At 42.2% G+C, this 8288-nt stretch overlaps 1 non-coding gene across 1 annotated transcript; it reads left to right on the top strand.

Moving 5' to 3' along the window:
• The first annotated feature begins 7716 nt into the window (after positions 1-7716).
• On the top strand, positions 7717-7823 carry LOC131235952 (small nucleolar RNA R71). Its single transcript, XR_009166462.1, has one exon. It is a non-coding gene; the product is annotated as a small nucleolar RNA R71 (small nucleolar RNA).
• Positions 7824-8288: the final 465 nt, after the last annotated feature.

Below are 8288 nucleotides of genomic sequence, written 5' to 3'. Positions count from 1 at the left end.
ATTAAATAATTAAATCAACAAATAATATCTCCCATCTCGCTACAGGCTTCACCTCTTAGCCCTAGCTAAGAGGTTTAGCCACACATGATATGGGCTAAATTCCAATTAAAAGAAAGAAGAAGAAGAAGAAGAAAAGGAAGAAGGAGAATAGCATAGAAGATCCAGAAACGAACCCAGCTCTCCCTTGCCTTGCTTGTTCCAGCACCAAAGCCTTCCACTTGTGCAACCGTCCAAGCCCAACTTCCACGTTCCTCCCCAGCTTTTTCCTTTCCTGACAGTCCCACGGTTGCTCCAGCAGCAGAAAATCCTGCAGAACACGCACCAGCAGAAAACGTCCAGCCTTCCTCCGTTTTCCTCTTTCACTTTTCTTCCTTTCTTCCTTTTCTTCCTCACGTTCAAAATCCAAGACCGAGCACACCCTCCTCCCTTTCTTCCGTTCCGTTTTAAAGATGGAAAAGCCCCCCTGGTGCTGTGGAGTCTTGAAGGGATTAGGCTGCGGAAAGCTTCGCAACCAGCCTGCGTAAGAACGCAAAACAGTTTGCATTTGAATGAAGTTTGAGATGGATGAACGTCCTAAGCTCCGATTTTTGCTTCTTGGTTGGGGTAAAGACCAACTTATAATGATTTTGGACGGTTTGGATCGGCAATACGGCATTGATAGAGATAACGGTATGCACCACAAGCTATTGTATTAACTGTCGCTCGCGGGCTGCGTAAACAGAGACCGAATTGTTGCCGCTGGACTCTTGGTGGGGCCCACCGGATTCTACTCACAAAACCGTTCGGATATGGTCGGTTTTGGATCGACGCTGAAGCGGCCCACCTGATTTTTCATATCACCGTCCATCCTAAGTTTCGACGGTCAAAATCCGCTACACGCTGCTTCCTAGAAAAATTCCACCTAGGTGAGGTTAATAACCCTCCTCTGTACACAATGGACGGTCCAGATTGATAATTTTGATGAGGAATGGGCCCCACTGCACGGAACCGACGGACGGCGCAAGGACGCTGTGTCCGTTTTTGATTTGGAGAAGGAGACGTCGGTCAGCGTGCGCTGACTGACTTTGAGGATGTTTGGTGCATGCCCGGTGCACTTGCGTTCCTTGCACTTGCACTGCATGTATGGGTCCCACAGAGATGTTTGTGAGAAATCCGCTCCGTCTATCCGTTTGGCCAGCTCCTTTAAACAGTTGAGACCAAAAATGGAGAGTATCCAGATATCGGGTGGGCCCCACTTAAGGATTTAAGGGGCTGATCTATCCGTTTGGCCACTTCCACGGTGATCTAATGGCTGATTTTTGATTTGTACAGCTTATTTAAGGTCTTCAGGCCATATATGGAGTTTTGAGCCAATCAGATGGCGGGAACTATGTGATCTTGCATTTTTCACCAATTTCGGGCCTCTTTAACGTGAATGGCTTGATTTTCTCGGATCCCTGGTGTGTAATTCCATCGATCTTGGTCCCCTGGAGTCCGTCCCTTGCCTTGGTGATGTCTGAGCATTAAATTCCTTCCTGCTTTTAGTATCATTTTCCATTCAAGCTCGTAAACACACCCTGCATTACAAACACGATTAATTCAGGCCGTTAAGCAATATCATAATCGTAAATCCATGCAATCAATGGGGTCTAATATGCAATATTTGATCCTCAACACAATCCCCAACTAGCATTTTGCTAGTCCCGAGCAAGGTATGCAAAAAATAAATTGAGAATTACAGGACAATTTCTACAAACTCAAGTGACTTTTGTAGAATAATCCAGATATGAGAATTCCCAGATTCATGAATGTTGGACATTACTTTCTCCTAGACTCAAGTGCACGGTAAACTTTATAATCAACTTCAAAGTATTATTCCATCAATTAGAAAAATTCTAATCATTGAGATCTATGAGCATACAGTGTAATCTCAGCTTATCATCATTAAAATTTACTTCTCTATTTCAGGATATCACTGGTAACCAATAAGAAGATTCATGATAACCAAAACTTGCCTCACAGATCATCTTTTCATTCCTTCAGCTTTTGATTTTTTTCCATTAAAAGTAACGCCAAGAAGGGGAATCAAATCCTCACGTACAGGGAGCAAACCTATGATGAAGATTGTACACCCAAAATTTTCACATATCTCATAGGGAATTAAATCTACACCTATAGGGAGCAAACCTATGGTGTAGACCATTCGCCCAATCCTTTCAAATTCTCAGGTTGGTTCCTTTCAAGTTTAGTGATTACCAAATTAACCCTTCCATATCAAACTGAAACCTTTATGTGAAAGCAAGATGTGTCTTGTGAGATCATGACTCAATTAATGTTTACAACTTTTAATAATGGATTAACAATTCAAACTTAGCTTTGAAATTCAATAGATAACTGAATCCAAGAGTCATAAAGTACCAACATCACGCATCTTGAAATTCTAAGTGCCCTAGATGGCCGTCAAAATCACTTCGAATTCATCAGAAATCCTGAAAAAATTAAAAAAAATTTCACAACTTTTGCTCAAGACCAAGAAAATACTGATTAGGAAACCTAATCTCCCACCCCCAACCAAAAATCTACATTGTCCTCAATGTAAAAGAAATAAACATGTAATGCACATGAGACAACGGAAATATAGGAGGAGTGATGGAAAGATAGTACCTGGACGAAAAGAATCAAGAGGCTTTCTAAAGATATCTACGTAAGAGCGGGTCAGCACAAGAGAGAAACCAACAAAAGTAAAATAAAAATAACAAAAATGAAATCCTACCTACACCACTTTCGCAAGTACTCTCGATTGCATTTAGCGTATGCAACAAGCCTTTAAACCCCTAGGTTACCCCTAGTGGACGAGTTGTAGTCGCGTGAGGGTTTGCGGCAATGCTACCCACAAACATTGAACTAATGAATGAGAAAAGTGAAATGGAATGAAAATTTGGGTTGCGTCCTAGGAGCGCTAAGTTTACCGTCTTCAGCCAGACAAATAAAGCAACTACCCTAGTCCTATGAAAGCAATAAACCTACCTATACCTCCATCGGACTAGGAGATCAATCCTGGTAAACAGGAGCAGTCGAGGCATGGACATGTCCTCGAATCAAATTTCTCGACAAATGGTTTCAATCGATGTCCATTAATTTTAAACTCCTTGCTATTGTCGGGATCTCTAATTTCAATGGCCCCATGAGGAAAAACAGTAACAACAATGTAAGGGCCGGTCCAACGAGATCGAAGCTTACCCGGAAAGAGATGTAATCGAGAATTGTACAAAAGAACCTTCTGACCAGGCGTGAATGATTTTCGCAAAATATGTTGGTCATGAAATGCTTTCATCTTGTCCTTGTAAATTCTCGAATTGTAGTACGCATCATTCCGGATTTCTTCAAGTTCATTCAATTGAAGTTTGCGTAGCGAGCTAGCGTTGTCCAAATTGAAATTCAGATTTTTGATTGCCCAGTACGCTTTATGTTCCAGCTCCACAGGTAAGTGACAAGCTTTCCCATAGACAAGTCTAAAGGGAGACATTCCAATAGGGGTTTTAAAGGCAGTACGGTATGCCCATAAGGCATCGGTCAATCGGATTGACCAATCCTTACGATCTGGGTTAACCGTTTTCTCCAAAATGTGTTTGATCTCCCTATTGGAAATCTCAGCTTGTCCACTTGTCTGAGGATGGTATGGGGTGCTCACCTTATGAGAGATACCGTATTTCTTCATTAAACTCTCAAATGGTTTATTACAGAAGTGTGAGCCCCCATCACTAATGATGGCTCGAGGTGTTCCGAATCGAGAAAGGATGTTTTCTTTTAGGAATTTAATGACCGTGCGATGGTCATTCTTTCGACACGGAATCGCTTCGACCCATTTAGTGACATAATCTACGACGAGCAAAATATACAAATTTCCAAAGGATTGGGGGAATGGTCCCATAAAATCGATGCCCCAGCAATCAAATGCTTTAATGATAAGGATGGGATTCAAAGGCATCATATTTCGACGGGACAATACTCCCAATTTCTGACAACGCTCACAGGCCTTGCAAAACTCATGTGTATCCCTGAACATTGTGGGCCAATAGAAGCCACACTGCAGAATCTTGGTCGTGGTCTTTTTAGCAGAAAAGTGACCACCACAGGCCTGTGAGTGATAGAAAAAGATGACACTTTGATGCTCATTGTCTGGCACACATCTCCTTAGGATTTGTTCTGGGCAATATTTAAACAAATATGGATTGTCCCAAAAAAAGTTACGCACCTCGGTAAAGAATTTCTTCTTATCTTGTGCAGTCCAATGTGTCGGTATGGAACCTATGGCAAGATAATTACCAATATCAATGAACCAAGGTGAATGTGAGACTCGAAATTGTTCATCGGGGAACATGTCGTTGATATGGGGAGTCTCAAGGGACTCGGAGGTATTGAGGCGAGAAAGGTGATCGGCTACTACATTCTCTACTCTCTTTTTATCTCTAATTTTCAAATCAAATTCTTGGAGTAGAAGAATCCATCGTATCAAATGGGGCTTAGAATCATTCTTAGAAAGAAGATACTTAAGTGCCGCATGATCTGTGTAGATAATGATCTTGGATCCGATCAAGTAGGACCTAAATTTGTCCAAGGCGAACACTACAGCTAAGAGTTCCTTTTCCGTAGTCGAGTAGTTCACCTGGGCAGAATTTAAAGTTCTACTTGTGTAATGAATGACGTAGGGCCTCTTATCTTTTCTCTGGCCTAGGACCGCCCCAAGAGCATAATCAAAAGCGTCGCACATAAGCTCAAAAGGAAGGCTCCAGTCGGGTGGCTGCATGATAGGTGCAGTGGTTAATGTGCCCTTAAGCTTGGTGAAAGCTTCCTGGCATTGCTCAGTCCACTCGTACGGAGCATCCTTTTGAAGAAGATTACATAAAGGACGAGAGAGGAGACTAAAGTCCTTTATGAATCGCCTGTAAAATCCTGCGTGTCCTAAGAAGGATCGCACGTCTCTGATGTTCTTGGGTGGAGGTAGGTTAGAGATAAGATCGATTTTTGCCTTATCTACCTCGATTCCCTTGGACGAGATGATATGCCCAAGGACAATTCCCTTCTGAACCATGAAATGGCACTTCTCCCAATTAAGTACCAAGTTCTTTTCTTCACATCTTTTCAACACACATTTAAGACTTTCCAAGCATTTGCTGAAAGATGGACCGTAAACAGAGAAATCGTCCATGAAGACCTCTAAATATTGCCCTACCATATCAGAAAGATACTAAGCATACATCGCTGAAAGGTGGCAGGGGCATTACATAGTCTGAATGGCATCCTTCGGTAGGCAAAGGTGCCGTAGGGACATGTAAATGTGATCTTTTCCTGGTCTTCAGGGGCTATCTCTATCTGGTTGTAGCTTGAATACCCGTCAAGGAAACTGTAATAGGAATAACCAGTTAACCTTTCCAGGATCTGATCAATGAATGGTAAAGGAAAGTGGTCTTTCCTCGTGACAGTATTCAACTTCCTGTAGTCAATGCACATTCTCCAACCAGTAGTGATCCTAGTTGGCACGAGTTCATTATTGGCATTGGCTACGATGGTGATTTCGGACTTCTTAGGAACCATCTGAGTTGGACTCACCCATTGACTATCGAATATAGGGTATATGATACCAACATCCAATAGTTTAAGAACCTCGGCCTTAACTACTTCCTTCATGTTTGGATTTAGTCTACGTTGTGGTTACCAGGAAGTCTTTGCATTATCCTCAAGATGAATGCAGTGAGTACAAGCCAAAGGATCAATTCCCTTGAGGTCCTCAATTGACCATCCAAGGGCTCCTTTGTGCTCAATGAGAGTAGAGATATGCATACTCTCCTGTTCTTACTCAAGGTGGGTAGAGATCACCACCGGGTATGTATCATCTTTCAAAGGGTTAAGGTTTTAGGTCAAGCTTCGGCGCCTTGATGTTAGACGGTAGAGGCACTACATCAGTTTGGGGTAATTCTTCAAATTGTGGCCTCCACCGGTTAACTTCAAGTACCAGTGTAGTATCAAGTAAGGCACACGTCTCCCTAATCATGTCATCATCAAAATCATGGGAGTGGGCTAAGCACGTCTCTAGATGGTCGGAGGATAAGGTCAGAGGTGTCGTATCTTCCACGAAAGAGTCAATCATGTTAATATCATGGGTATCGTCATCATCCTCTGAATTGCTGCCGTTATTGAAAATAGATGTTTGACTCCAATGTCAAATTTCCAAAAGACATAGTCATGACACCATTCCTGCAATTGATAATTGCATTTGACGTGGCAAGGAATGGGCGACCAAGAATGACGGGAATCTGAGTGCTCATGTTATTGATGGGTTCGGTGTCCAGGATGATAAAATCTACAGGGTAGTAAAATTTATCAACTTGGACCAACATATCCTCAATTATCCCTCTTGGTACACGAACAGAGCGATCAGCAAGTTGTAGTGTGGTTAGGGTGGGTTTTAATTCACCCAAACCTAACTGTTTGTATACCGAGTAGGGAATCAGATTGACGCTCGCTCCTAAGTCAAGAAGTGCGTGATCAATTCGATGGTTCCCGATTACACATGATATGGTTGGGCTACCGGGATCCTTGAATTTCTGCAACACGTCTTGCTTCAGGATGGCACTCACTTTCTCAGTCAAGAAGATTTTCTTTTGAATAATTTTTCGTCTTTTGGTCGTGCATAAGTCTTTCAGGAATTTGGCATATGACGGTATCTGTTTTATGACATTAAGTAGAGGAATGTTGACTTTCACTTGTTTCAACACCTCTAGGATATCCTGAGAGTTAGAGAGAGGTTTTGGTGCGACCAACCGTTGAGGAAATGGAGCAACTGACTTTTCTAGAAGTTCTGGTTCTAATTTTTGTGGGGCCTCACTAGATTCATTATTGTTGTCCACTTTCGGTTCTTGAGGCTTTTCGGGCCTAACCGGAAGGGTTTTATCAATGATCTTCCCACTACTAAGAGTGATGATGGATTTAGCGTGCCCCATTTGATTTGAAGAGCTAGGATTACTTATCTTGTATTGCGGTTTAGGATTGGGGAGAGGTTGTGCAGGAAGCATCCCCTTTTCTATAACCGTCATACGAGAATCTATCTTTTGCATAAAATCTGTAATTCCCCGCATTGCTTGAGCCAGCTCTTGTATGGGATTTTGAACCGGTTCCTCTTGAGGTTTCACTTGATTTGGATTTTGATTAAAGAAACCTGGAGGGGTCGCCGTTTGTCCATTCCTCCAACTAAAGTTTGGATGATTTTTCCAGCCAGGATTGTATGTGTTGGAGTTAGGTCCAGTGAAAGGTCTTTGATAGTTGTTTACGGCATTGGCTTGTTCATTCAACACTCCTCGAAAGGCAGGTATTGTAGGACAGTTTTCAGTTGTGTGAATGTTGCAATCACAGATGCCGCAAACAATTTCATTGACCTTATCCTTCTTTCCTTCCATGGCCTCAACTTTCCTTATGAGCGTAGTCACTTTACACTTGAGATCATCTTCTTCTTTCAAGAGATATAATCCACCTTTCTCCTTTAATTGAGTCGGCCTAGACGTGGTGTTCGCCATTGGGTAATAGTCCCATGATTGTGTTTTTTCAGCGAGACTATCGAAGTAATCCCATACCTCGTCAACATCTTTGTTGATGAACTCTCCATTACACATTGTCTCGACTATTTGGCGCATGGAAGATGTCACTCCATCATAAAAAAAATTTGTAATGCGCCACATTTCAAATCCGTGTTGTGGGCATGAACTGACCAAATCTTTGAACCTTTCCCAACATTGGAAGAATGTTTCATCTTCCTTTTGGGCAAAGTTCATGATCGCTTTTCTGAGGGTAATCGTCTTATGATGTGGGAAGAATTTTTTTATGAATTCCCTCTGCATGTCGTTCCATGTGCCAATAGATCTAGGACGCAGTGAATGTAACCACGTCTTAGCTTTCTCTTTTAAGGAAAATGGAAAGAGTTTCAGCCTAATTGTATCCTCGGATACATTAGGAAAACATAATGTAGCTATAATCTCATCGAACTCTTTCAAATGTAATTATGGACTTTCTGATTCAAGTCCATGAAATTTGGGAAGGAGTTGGATAACTCCTGGCTTGATGTCCATTTGTCCTGTGTTTTCAGGAAAAATCATGCATGAGGGCATACTCACTCCCGCCGGTTGTAGATAATCTCGTAAAGTACGAGGCGGGGGTGCCTGTTGCACTTCATTCTCAGCTTGGGTATCCTCCAGATTAGGCTGCGGAAAGCTTCGCAGCCAGCCTGCTAAAGAACGTAAAACAGTTTGCGTTTGAAT

Source organism: Magnolia sinica, chromosome 19, assembly GCF_029962835.1.
Source record: "Magnolia sinica isolate HGM2019 chromosome 19, MsV1, whole genome shotgun sequence".
NCBI classification, from domain to species: domain Eukaryota; kingdom Viridiplantae; phylum Streptophyta; class Magnoliopsida; order Magnoliales; family Magnoliaceae; genus Magnolia; species Magnolia sinica.
Note: the sequence above shows the minus strand (reverse complement) of the source record. Positions and strands in the feature narration are given on the sequence as shown.